The 12,598-nt window shown below is 47.2% G+C and overlaps 1 protein-coding gene across 8 annotated transcripts in view; it reads left to right on the top strand.

Annotated features, from left to right (window-relative positions):
* The first annotated feature begins 859 nt into the window (after positions 1–859).
* The window catches only part of KIF1B (kinesin family member 1B), a 151,554-nt gene continuing 139,815 nt past the window's right edge, over positions 860–12,598 (top strand). For all 8 annotated transcript variants that reach the window (XM_040430752.1, XM_040430748.1, XM_040430749.1 and 5 more), the window contains exon 1: positions 860–1,034. The gene's annotated coding sequence lies outside the window, so the exon portion shown is untranslated. The remainder of the gene's footprint in view (positions 1,035–12,598) is intronic.

Genomic DNA, 12,598 nt, shown 5'->3' with positions numbered 1-12,598 from the left:
TTTGTGTATAGAGCGGAGGACATGGGCTGCTAGATGGCCGCTAGCACATCCGCAATACCCAGTCCCCATAGCTCTGTGTGCTTTTATTGTGTCAAAAAAAGATTTGATACATATGCAAATTAACCTGAGACGAGTCCTATATGTGAGATGAGTCAGGGACAGGAGTCATCTCAGGTTAATTTGCATATGGATCAAATCGTTTTTTTTTACACAATAAAAGCACACAGAGCTATGGGGACTGGGTATTGCGGATGTGCTAGCGGCGATCTAGCAACCCATGTCCTCAGCTCTATACACAAAATCCCGGTGACAGGTTCCCTTTAAAAATAGCTGACTTTTTCCAATACCAGGATGTGTTGGCGTTATCCGTGCAGCTCCAGCTCACAGAGTTCAGGATACTCAGTCATAGACATATACAGTATATCTCATATGTAGGGTTTTCAAATTTGACCATATGTCGGCACAGGGCAGGCGGTTGTGTTCCCTGCACCTTGCAGCCTGGGCTGCTCCACTATGGTAGCTGCCTAGTCATGTGCAGCTCTCCCCATGAAGCAGTGACACATGACATAATGGTCTCTTCCTCCTGGCTCCTCTCTGAGGCTTTCCCTGCCTCTGAGGCCTCCTCTGCTTTGAACAAACTGGTGCTGATGCTGCAGCTCTCCTGTACTGCTCAGGCTCACCGCTAGGGGGCCGCATTTAGACGCATCCTCGTCCTCCGCAGCCATTTACGTCATCACTAACGCTACGCCCCCCCCCTTCCTCTTCTCTAAAGCTGATTAGCTGTGGTCTTTGTACGGCGCTCAACTATTGGCTGCGGTTCCTGTCAGTCATGTGACGCATGACGTTGTCCCGGCTCTGGCTTCGTTCGGCATAGGGGCCTCAGTTAGAGCTAGACAACTTAGGAGGAAACATCGGGCCCCGGGAGGGACAGGGAATCCTCACGCTACAACGTATCCCCGGCCTCAGTCCTCCAGGTGCCCCACCGTACCTCCATGGCGGGGCGCCCTTCCATTGGATGACTGTTCCAGCGCACGGTAAGTCGCGACAGCTTGTCCTATCGCCGAGGAGAATCGGGAGAGTGGTTGGGGTGTGGCATGCTGACTGGAGCACAACAGGGTGACAAGGTGACGTCATTGCAGGGCAGCAGCTGATCCCGGGGGGGGGAGGCTGTCACCTCTGTGTCAGGATAATTGTTTTATGTCGCGATAGTGATATTACAGTCTGTGTGTTTGGCATAAGGATGGCGGAAAGTTTCATAGGTTTATACTGCCCTGTGTGTGCAGAGAGACCTTCCTGGGTGTCACAGTGTTATTATTATGTGTTACAATGTATCAGTGATATATTGGTACTGTATCCAGTGTGGATGACACTGATGTCACCGCTGCTGATGACCTCATACCTTCTATTTCTCTCCCATTTAACCCCTTAAACCCCCCCCCCCCCCCCCCTCCTGCAGAGCTGCTCCTCTATGTTTTCTGTATTGGGGGTGATGTCCACATGATGGGGGCCTAGGCAGGACACAACAGGGCGTCAGCTGCTCTTCTGTACTGCGGAGGATGCGGGCACATCTCAGGGAGTCTGCATTTTCCTTGGGAGATGTTAACCCTTTCACTGAGTACGCCGCAGTAGATCTTTAGTGACAGATTAACCCCTTCATTGGCTAGACCGTAAGAATTGCAGGATGTTATTTTTGGAGGACGGGGAGGTGGTCACTTATTGATATATTAACCTTTTTTATGACTAGTAACGTATTATCGTCATCATGATGCATTATGAATATTGGGGGGTGGGGGCACGTTAATCGTTTCGTGACCCAGTGATGAGTATATTACATTGATGTATTAACCCCCTCACCGCTGAGTCAGGAGGATAGGGGTATCCTCAGCCAGGTATCAGCCCATTGCTAGCTGTGATGGATTTATATCTGAGGTGCCCCTACTGCTCCCTTGCATTTTCTGCATACGTCGCCTGCTTGCTATTCCTTCCACCCTCCCCAAATCCATATTTTATTCCAACATCAGCAGACATCTGAGCAGCCTGTGTTCTCCAGCCAGATGAGCTTTACAGATGTCTGCTGGCCTGGATTCATCAGCTCCAGCAGCCATATTAAGTGAGAACCCAAGATGGCAGCTCTGTGCGTGGCCCTGGCCTTCCTGCATCCGTGATAAATATCCGCTCCTGTTCACATTATTACCCGCTGTGCCGGTGACGTGTCCGCGGCCTATCAATAAAGCAGGGGATGAATGTGCGGCAGATGCGGGCCCGTGCAGGGGATGAAGGTGAGGATCTGGGAGGGGTCATGAATCTGGAAGCGTCCTCACGATGTTATGGTGGGCTGTATATAACATATAGACTGCTTAGGGGGGGTGCTGTCAGTGGAGGCCATTATGGCTGTCCTATTTCTGATTTCCTCTGCGTATTAATCGGTGTATTGGCTTACAGATGTAGCAGTGCTGGGTCAGCCACTTGGCACAGCTCTTCATGATAGGAGGGGTGACTTTCTCCATATACTGCCATGGGAAATGAATAAATCCTATGTGGTATCATATAGGTCTGCAGCTAGTTCTACTGGTTCATCACACTGGCTCTGCTACATCTGTATGTAAGGTGTACTGTACTGCAGAACTGTGCTTGGCATTTTATTCAACTCTCAATGGTTTGGAGGACTGTTCTACGATAATGCATAGCTTCACCTTCATTTTATGGCTCGGCTCATTGTGTAGAGACACAACAGGTCAGACACCATAGACGAGTGATGGCGAACCTATGGCACGGGTGCCAGAGGCGGCACTCAGAGCCCTCTATGTGGGCACCCGCACCCAGGAAAAACTCTATGGTGTACCAATATGCTTTAGACTTTTCCTGCCATTCATCAGCACAGGACGCACTATGAACAGCACAGGCAGCGCATTGACTGTAGGCTATTAAGCTATTATAGCTATATGATAAAGTACATGAAAGATATATTATATTGGTATTCAGGTTAAATTGCCGTGTTGGCACTTTGCGATAAAAAGTGGGTATTTGGTTGCAGTTTGGGCACTTGGTCTCTAAAAGGTTCGCCATCACTGCCATAGACCCTCCAGGGTGCTACCAAAGCCCTTTTCATGGCCACCGGTGTAACGCTGGGAGCGTCAGGTATCTATGTAATTGGTGGGAGGCCACAAGTGTCCTCCTGAGGTCCTCGGCGAGCCAATGACTCCCTTCCCCGCCTTTCACCCTTATAGCCTACAGGCCACTAGACCTGAAGCATAGGCCTCTTGCTCACGACAAGTGTTTTGTGGTCCGCAAACCACGAATCCACAAAACACGGTTACTGGCTGCGGGCACACCGCGGCCCAGGTGCCATTACAACATGGGGCCACTTTATTTATTTTTTCCAGGTCCATTTTAAGTTTGCAGCCCTCCCCTGTAGCAAAATATGATATTTGTACCAAATGACAACTCTGCCCGGCTTTGTCAGACACACTCCGTTCTGCTCTATCTTTGTAAATATTATTATTACTGTCCACAAGTGACAAATTGACTCCTGCTGCATCGGACAAACTTGGCTCTGCTACATCTTGGTGAGTCTATAGATTATTCTGACGATCACAGTGTATTGACTCTGACTTGGGCCCTGTTTGATCGCTGCTGATGAGCGCAGATTTTCAGTCAAGGGTCACTTTGCATATGAAACGTATTCCGGCACCTGCTCAGTGCTGCTGGTGACACAAGCGATTCCCCTAGCGCACTTCACCACTGCGGCTTGTATCTCTCCCAGTACTTTCTTATGATGTCACTGCCCGCCGGAGCCGGTTTCTATGGAGACAGGATGACGGAAAGGGGAACCTGACGTGCAGGAATTGCAGAAGATGAATGTTCCCAGCACAGACTAATGAGTTATTAAGACAGGATTTCTGATTACCGGTGCCGGCTAAAAACTATCACATGACGTCGCCCGTGATTCAACCGCCTCGTCATTGATTGGCGGTGTAGAGCCAAGCGGTTTGGGAACTGACATGTTCTTTCCTTCTGATTGCTCATCTTGGGATGCTGAGATAGCAGAGCTGAATTCACAATGCTTTAATTTCAGCTGCCCTCCCATTTAAACCCTCCCAGGTAATATATTGTGGTTTTCCCTTGAGCTATGACAAACTCGGCCCTGCTACATCTGTTTATAATGCGGTGCACTATGTATAAGGTTACATCTCAGGTTGTTACATTGGTAGCAAAATATTGTGGAAGGATAGGAAACGAGAGTTGTGGCCTACAGCAACCAATCAGATTACAGCTTTTATTCTTCTAAAGCAGATTAGGAAATGAAAGAAGAAACGTGATTGCCTTCTGTGACTATTAGTCTGCATGGTACTACAGTACTAATTGGAAGCTGAGGGTGATAGTCCAGGTTTAGTGGTCACTATTCTGGCGGTGTACCCTTAGGGCTATTCACACGACCATATCCATCTTGCAGACCGGAAATCATGGATCCACAAAACACGGATACTGGCTGTTTGCATCCTACATTTTCCCCTTTGTTAAAGATGTGTGCTTTAACACCTTCTACAGGTCCCTCGCTATGTAACAAATGCCTTTTTTTTGTTTGCATGTTCTATTTTCTTTTTATATTTTTTTTTGCGGGGCCCGAGGGACGGACATATAGATTCGGACAGTACATGGTGTGTTGTTGGCATCTTTTGCGGCCCTATTGAGCTGAATGGGTCTGAATCCAATCTGTAAGAAATGCAGATCGGATGTGGACCACAAATATTAGTGGGGCCTTAGGGTGAGCAATTCCGTCTGCGCATTCCTCATCAATCTGCTGTCACATCGTTGGAGTGTTACTCTGTATTAATATGTACACATGTGAAATTCCCATCATTCATCTGCATTCATACCCAGCATGTGGGATATCGGTGTGGAATTTGTCTCCCTATCATGGGGCTGCTATATGAATACTGTTAGGCCTCTTGCACACGACCGTATGCCCTCCGAGATATACGGTCCGTGAGTGGGCCATATGTCCCGGAGCGGCAATGATCGTGCGCACGGGAGCGCGCAGAATCCTATATTACAATGATGCTGCGGACGTCGGGCCGCCCCTATTGTCCCTCACTCATATGATGTTATGAGTGCAGGACAATAGTCCCGCGGGTGACCCGACGTGCACAGCATTATTGTAATGTATGATGCTGTGTGCTCCCGTGCGCACGATCAAGGCCGCTCCAGGACATATGGACCGTATATCTTGGAGGGCACACGGTCGTGTGCAAGAGGCCTTAGGCTGGAATACACACTCGTTCTAGAGTCCAGTTTAGGACCACTAGACCTGGAACGTCTGGGGTTCTAGTGAACCAAACTTGGGTCACCCTTAGAATCCTATTGCGACCTAACTTCAGTCTTGGAGGCTCCTGGTCTTTTGAAACCAACCATAGGACAGTGCATAGTTGCAGGTCTATTTCCCCCAATGAATAGTAAAATTGTGATCTATGACACTTTTAGTTGTGATCAGACCAGGACTTGCAGTCCTGGCATAAACACTGAAATATGGGCACATCATGGCTGTGTGAATGAGGCTTTATACTGATAGAACGTATGAGAGGGTTCAGTGAGAAGTGGCATGGGTGAGTCACACGTGGAGCACGCTATGTGACCACTGCGATTTACACAGTCAAGTCACATTATATTTAGATGTTAGCACGTAGATCATGAAGGAAGTCCCGTCTGGTGAGCTGGCTTGGTGGTGGGTGCTGTCTGCACACATATCCCTCGTTGCTGTCATGGGTAAAAGGGGCGATCTATCAGTTGCAAAAGGGGATGATTATTGGCTTTCGGGACAAGGGTGACAGTATTTCTGAAACTGCGCAGTTTGGGACCAGTTCTCGTGCTGCTGTGGTGACAGTGTATCGTGAGTAGACAAATGGTACCATTGTGAATAAGCGACGTGGAAACTGGGGAGCACCACGTGCCACTGATGGGAGAAGGGAATGATGGTTACAAAGGTGCGTGAGGGTGAACTGACACTCTGCAGTGGAGCAGATCACTGCCAAAATGAACCAGGAGGCTACCAGACGTGTGTCTAAAGCACAACAGTTCAGAGAACCCTCCTGTGTATGGGGCTCCAAAGCAGGTGGATGGTCACTGTACCTCTGCTAACAAAGTTGCATCAGCAGAAAAGGCTTCTTATCTGAATTGGCAAAGGGCTGTCTTCTCCTATGAGTCACGTTTCATTATACGGATGGACAAGAGAGAACAGAGAACAAACACCTGCAACCATTGCTGGAAGAACACAAGCTGGTGATGGCAGCGTTATGGTCTGGGAATGTTTTTTTTGGCCTTCTCTGGAACCACTCATCCATGTGGAAGGCACTCTCAACTGATTTGGGTATGAATCCATCCTTGCAGATCACATTCACCAATACGTGCCTGTCTTCCCTGGGGCAGATGGGATCTTCCAGCAAGACAATTCGACGTGTCACACAGATAGAAATGTCTGACATTAGTTGGAAGAGCATGACCAAGACTACCAAGTACTATCCTACTACCCTAATTCCCTAGACTTGAACCCAGTTGGGCATCTGTGCTACCACCTCGATCGTTGTGTTTGCTCTATAGATCCTCCTCCACGCACCCTCCAGCAGCTGTGGGATGCACTGCAGTCAGCATGGCTCCAGATACCTGTGATACCTACCAGGACCTTACTGAGTCACTCCCAGCCCGTCTAGCTGGTGGTCATATTTAATGGTACTGTGTAGAACAAGTCCCAGAGCCTCACTGGGTCTTAGGGCTCGTTCACACGAAAGTGTGAAGCCCGTGCCGTGCTGTGGACCGCAATGCACAGGCACCGTCCGCGGGGAAGCCGCATGGGGATCGCAGACCCATTCACTTGAATGGGTCCACGATCCTTCCGTTCTGCAAAAACATAGAACTTGCTCTATCTTTTTGCGGTGCGGAAGCACGGAACAGAACCCCAGAAAGCACTCCGTAGTGTTTCGTTCCGTTCTTCTGTTCCGCATCTCCGGATTTGCGGACCTATTGAAATTAATGGTTCCGCATCCGTGATTGCGGAATGGCCACAGAACGGTGCCCGTGTATTGCGGATCCGCAAATGCGGTCCGCAATACGGCAACGGGCAGCACATGTTCGTGTGAACGAGCCCTTAGTAAGAGAAGATTCATAATCCTATAATGTGTCCCTCCGTATACGATCTAATTATTGGATAGGTTTGGTTACTGCTATGAGTAAGTTGTATGCCATGTGTGATGTGACTGAGTAATAATTACAGATGGAATCTTTTTCATTATTAATGCATAGAACAGGTTTCATTATTACATTCATTCATTGCAGCGTAATATTTTTTACGGACTCATTGAAATAAATGGTTCCGCATCTGATCTGCAAAAAATAAAGATCGGATGAGGAGCAAAAATATAGTCATGTGAATGGGGCCTAAGGCCCTAAGAATAGGCATTGTTACAATGGGTCCGAAAACAAAATGGATGCAACGCGGACTTCATCCGTATTTTGAAGATCGGAAAATAGATACGGTTTTGTAAATGCACTATTAGAGCTCATTCACACGACCGTATCCATTTTTGCAGTCTGCAAATTGTGGATCTGCAAAACACGGATAGTGGCCGTATTCGTTCCGCATTATGTGGATCGGATCATTTTTATCATTTTAATCAGCAGATACATCCCTGCTGGGCAGTATGTCTGGTCTAATAGGGTTGATCTTTCTGACAAGTGCTCATTAAAAAAGAGAGCACCAGAAAATGCAGTGTAGTCTGCCGGCAGCATGTTATAAAGCAGGAGGAGCCGAGCAGATTGATGTATAGTTTTGTGAGAAAGGAGTCAGAAAATCTTCATACATTTACTGCTTTTTCTGGCTTCTGGGACACAGGCATCTTCACAGATGAACCATCTTGTCACAGAGGTCATCAGAGACAAGGGAATGTGAACGAGGCCTAAACGTATTAACATCAACGGGTACGTTTGCTGTCCCTCCCCCTTTCCCCTGGATTGACACAGCAAGAATTCTGATGTGACCCAGTCTTCTTACGCCTGCGCCGTGTAGACCAGAAGCCTGTCAAAGGGGAAGGGGGAGGGACCAAAGCTAAGGAGTGTAACAAACTGGTGCTCCCAGTGCTCTGGCCAGCCTCTCAGTGCTCCAGGAAGCTTATTTGCATACTAATAAGAATCCAATTTTCTCATCACTGGGGCAACGTACATAACATAATCAGGGTACCATTTTTATCAGCATGATCAACCCTACCAGGCTGTACCATGCTTCTTAAGTGTAGAAATAGCAGAAATTTAAATGTATAAATTATAAGTTTTACTGAATCTTTTCCCACAAAACCATCTTAATCTGCCTCAGCTCCTCCTGCTCTATAACATGCTGCTGACAGTTTACACAGCATTTGGGGGACAGATCCTCTTTAAATCTGTACTAAAATAGTGAACAGCAGATTTAATTCAGGTGTACAGCGAATGGTGCTTCGGCCTTATTCTCACACTATACAAGTTTTGAGTTGTAGGAGGTGGTAATGCGACATGCATTGCAGTGTGTGGATCCATGCGGATACCTTTCCTATGCCTTCAATGAGAATTTTTTTTTAATTTTTTTATTTGACCCAATTGTTCCATACTGTGTTCTCTTATGGCGGTCTGGGGCAGATTTATGAACGGTCTTTGTTTCTCATATCAGCCAATCACAAAGCAGCTTTCACTTTTCACACGCACTATACAGAATGAAAGCTGTGCCGTGATTGGTTGCTAGGGGAGATTAAGACATTTTCTGGTAGACAGTTTCAGAAAGGAAAGAACTTTTCAGGTATTATGTCGAAAAGAGGCATTATCCAGAGGCGCAGGGAGTGGTTACAGCTTTGTATCACAGTACAGGCCCCATGCGCACAGCTTTACTGCCATGATATACAAGGTCCCTTTCATGTAGCTGCACGAAGAAGAAAGAGAAAACCAGAAGTATCCACCCAGTATCTCCGTAAACAAAGCCTGAGGATCAAACGAACATCCTGTATTTATAGGCTTATAAGGAAGATGGCCGCTTCCTCTGTCATAGTCGGAATAGGACTTATTGTATTGCGCACGTGTAAATGATCTCTTCGCATTCTCCCCTGAGGCCGAAACTTGTGTTTGGTTCTCATTGGAATTGTAAAAGTTCACTTTAATGTTCAAAGGGGTTGTCCGAATTAATGAAAAATGTGGCTAAATGGACTGTTACTCGTTAAACTAATGAGGGCCACACTGTCTGAAGGTGCTGTGCGGCCATCAACCGTGCAGACCGACTAAACCGTTTTATTAGAGCCCACTGTGGCACTTGTCGCAGTTCCGCCATGATCGTGACATACGGGTGTACCCTTATAACATATTAAGAAAATCCTTAGGCCACACCACCGTATGTATTTTTGCGGTCCGCAAAAAATACGTATGATGTCCGTGTGCATTCCGTATTTTGAACGGAACAGCTGGCCCCTAATAGAACAGTACTATCTTGTCTGTAATGCGGATAATAATAGGACATGTTCTATTTTTTTGCGGAACGTGAATACGGACATGCGGAAACGGAATGCACACAGAGTAACTTCAGTTTTTTTTGCAATTCATTGAAATGAATTGTTCCGTATATGGTCCGCAAAAAAAACTATAACGGACACGGAAAGAAAATAAATTTGTGTGCACCTGTTGCACCCATGCCTCCTCCAGTGCTTCTGCTACTTTGCTTCCCTCCAGTCAGTTTACCTGGCTGCAGTGGTGACATGCCTGTATACACACTTGACCTTTGCAGCCATTGGTGTATTGGTCACTGTTTTATATAAGGGCTGCCATACATGATGTTTGGCCGACAGCCATCTCTTCCAACTCCTTCCCAAGCCCCCCCCAATACACATCCACATTCAATGGGGAGAGAGGACAAAGCTGATGCCAGACACCTCTGGTGACTTATCTCCTTGGACAACAAAAGGAGTGAGTGAAAATATTCACTTTGCCCGATCCTTCACTTCCCCAACATAATCTGGTGGGAAGCATCGGAAGACCCCCACGCACATTAGATTGTTGCCTGAACCCGCCATTCTCAGTTTTGCCTACAATACACTAATGTGTATGGGGACCTTAAGAGGCAAAACAATCCTTCGTTGAATAGAATGCCACTATTTTAAAGGGGTTTTGCCATCTCAGACAATGGGGGCATATAGCTAGGATATGCCCCCATTGTCCGACAGGTGCGGGGCCCGCACCTACAACGAGAATGGAGCGGGGAAATGAACGGAGGGTGCACTGCGCATGCGCAGCCGCCCTCCATTCATTTCTATGGGACCGCCGAAAATAGAAATAGCCAAGCCAGCGCTAGGCTGTCTGCCCCATAGAAATGAATGGGAGCAGGGGCCACGCGTGCGCGGTGCGCTCCCATTGCATTTTATGGGAGCAGCGCTTGGTGGTGGATGGACCCTGGGAAATCCGGGGTCTTCCAGCCACAGCTCTCCCTGCTCTGTTCTGCGGGTCCCAGAGGTGGGACCCGCACCTATCAGACAATGGGGGCATATCATAGCGCTGTGCCCCCATTGTATGTGATGGGAATACCCCTTTAAATATTCAAAATGGCTGCCTCTGTGATGGGTGCACAAACGGCAAATATACCTAAGAGGAGAATGTCCTGCACTTGGCAAACTTTAGGAGGAGAAAAAAAAAAAGACAGAAGTTAGAATGATCTCATCTCACGGCTCTCCACAGGAGGAGGGGGAATACACTCTTTGTCTCGCCTCCCAACCCCCTACCATAGCTCCTCACAGGTTCAATCCCTTACACTCCCTTTTAGAGGTCAAATTCTTCACATCCAAATGCCAGGACAGCAGAAAAACTGTATTATTTCAGTCACTGTGAGCAGGAGGAGATTTATTTTTCACATTGAGGTCTATATTTCCTTGTGCTGAAGGCTGTATCCATTGTTGACCTCTGCATTGATCATGATGGTTGTTATTTAGTAGAGTTGTCCAGCCTATATAGCGGTATATATTATCTTAAAACAAAATCAGAATCCATTATAAAAGATAAAAAAAAGGTCAAATCAGCTGACTGATCCTCCACCGTCCCTCTGCAAACAGTTCCTGGGTCTCCCCGCCATTCTCTGCTCCCTAGACACAGGAAACGACCAATTGTCAGAACGAGCCAGCGATCAGCCTTTTTTCAGAATTCCCATAGAAGTGAATGGAGCCTTCTTACTGTTTACTGCAGGCCCAGTGACGTCACGACTAGTATCAATTGGAACAGAACTTAGCCCCGCCCAGGCCAGTTGATACTAGTTGTGACGTCACTGAGCCTGCAGTAAACAGCGAGAAGGCCGCGGCGCTACTGCCAGCGCTGCTGCCTTCTCAAACAGCTGATTGGCGGGGGTCCCGAGTGTTGGACCCCCGCCGATCAGATGCTGAAGATCTATCCAGAGGATAGATCATCAGTTTAAACAAACTGCAGAACCCCTTTAAGTTAAAGGGGTTTTCCGAGACTTTAATACTGATGACCTGCCCTCAGGATTGGTCATCAGTATCTGATGGGGCTGAGCTGTGATACCAACCTGAGCCGCTATACAGTGTACGGCGCTGTGGCGCTCACAGGCGTTCCGGTGCCTGCTTAAACAGCTGATCGTCGGGGGTCCTGGGTGTCGGACCCTCGCAGATCAGATACTGATGACCTGTCCAGAGAATAGGTCATCTTTAATTTATTTTACTTTACTGTTTTAATTTACAGCTTTTTCCTTTTTCATCCCAAATATTTCTGCTATAAAGCAAAAAAATATAATTTTATTTACCAGTATTTAATATTTTTTAGCGGTTTTGTTGGTGTTTTTATTCTACATTGTTGAATAAGCTGATTAGAGCTCACATCTAGTCAAATGATTTTTCTGGAAATATATGGACGAAGCAGTTGCCATATCGCTATATGTATAGTTGGGGAACCATAGTCACTCTAATTGGGGGGAGGGGTTCTAAAATGTAACCTGGGGTATTGGAAAGAGATCAGTATATCTGATAGTTGCCGTGCGGAGGATCTCTTCTGTTCTCTTGGCTTCCTGCGTCACATACCACAAGACAGGTCATTGACATAACAGAAGCTGCTCTTAGCGGGTGACAAATCGTTGCCCTCTAGCACAGATATTAATAAATAATGTTGGGTGCTGGCACTGATATATTTAGACTCCTTGTGGAGGGGAAGGGTTCACAGTACCAGTGACATGATACAAGAAGGGGCAGCGAGGGGACACTTGCAGCTTTAGTGTCCATTCACACGTCCGCAAGTGTTTTATCGGTCCGCAAATTGCTGATCCGCAAAACACGGACACTGGCCATGTGCGGTCCACACTTTAACAGAAAAGCCTTTTCTTGTCCGTGTCTGAAGAGAACATGTTCTATTTTTTGCGGAACGGAAGTGCGGATGCGAACAGCACACTGTTTGCTGTCCGCATCTTTTCCGGCCCCATTGAAAATGAATGGGTCCGGATCCGTTCTGCAACGTTGCAGAACGAATCCGGATCCATTTTGCGGACGTGTGAATGGACCCTTATTGTGAATGTCCAGGACACCGTCAGAGGCTATATTTGCACATT

The sequence above is a fragment of the Bufo bufo genome, chromosome 1 (assembly GCF_905171765.1).
Source record: "Bufo bufo chromosome 1, aBufBuf1.1, whole genome shotgun sequence".
Taxonomy (NCBI): domain Eukaryota; kingdom Metazoa; phylum Chordata; class Amphibia; order Anura; family Bufonidae; genus Bufo; species Bufo bufo.
This window is presented reverse-complemented; position numbering and strand designations above follow the sequence as displayed.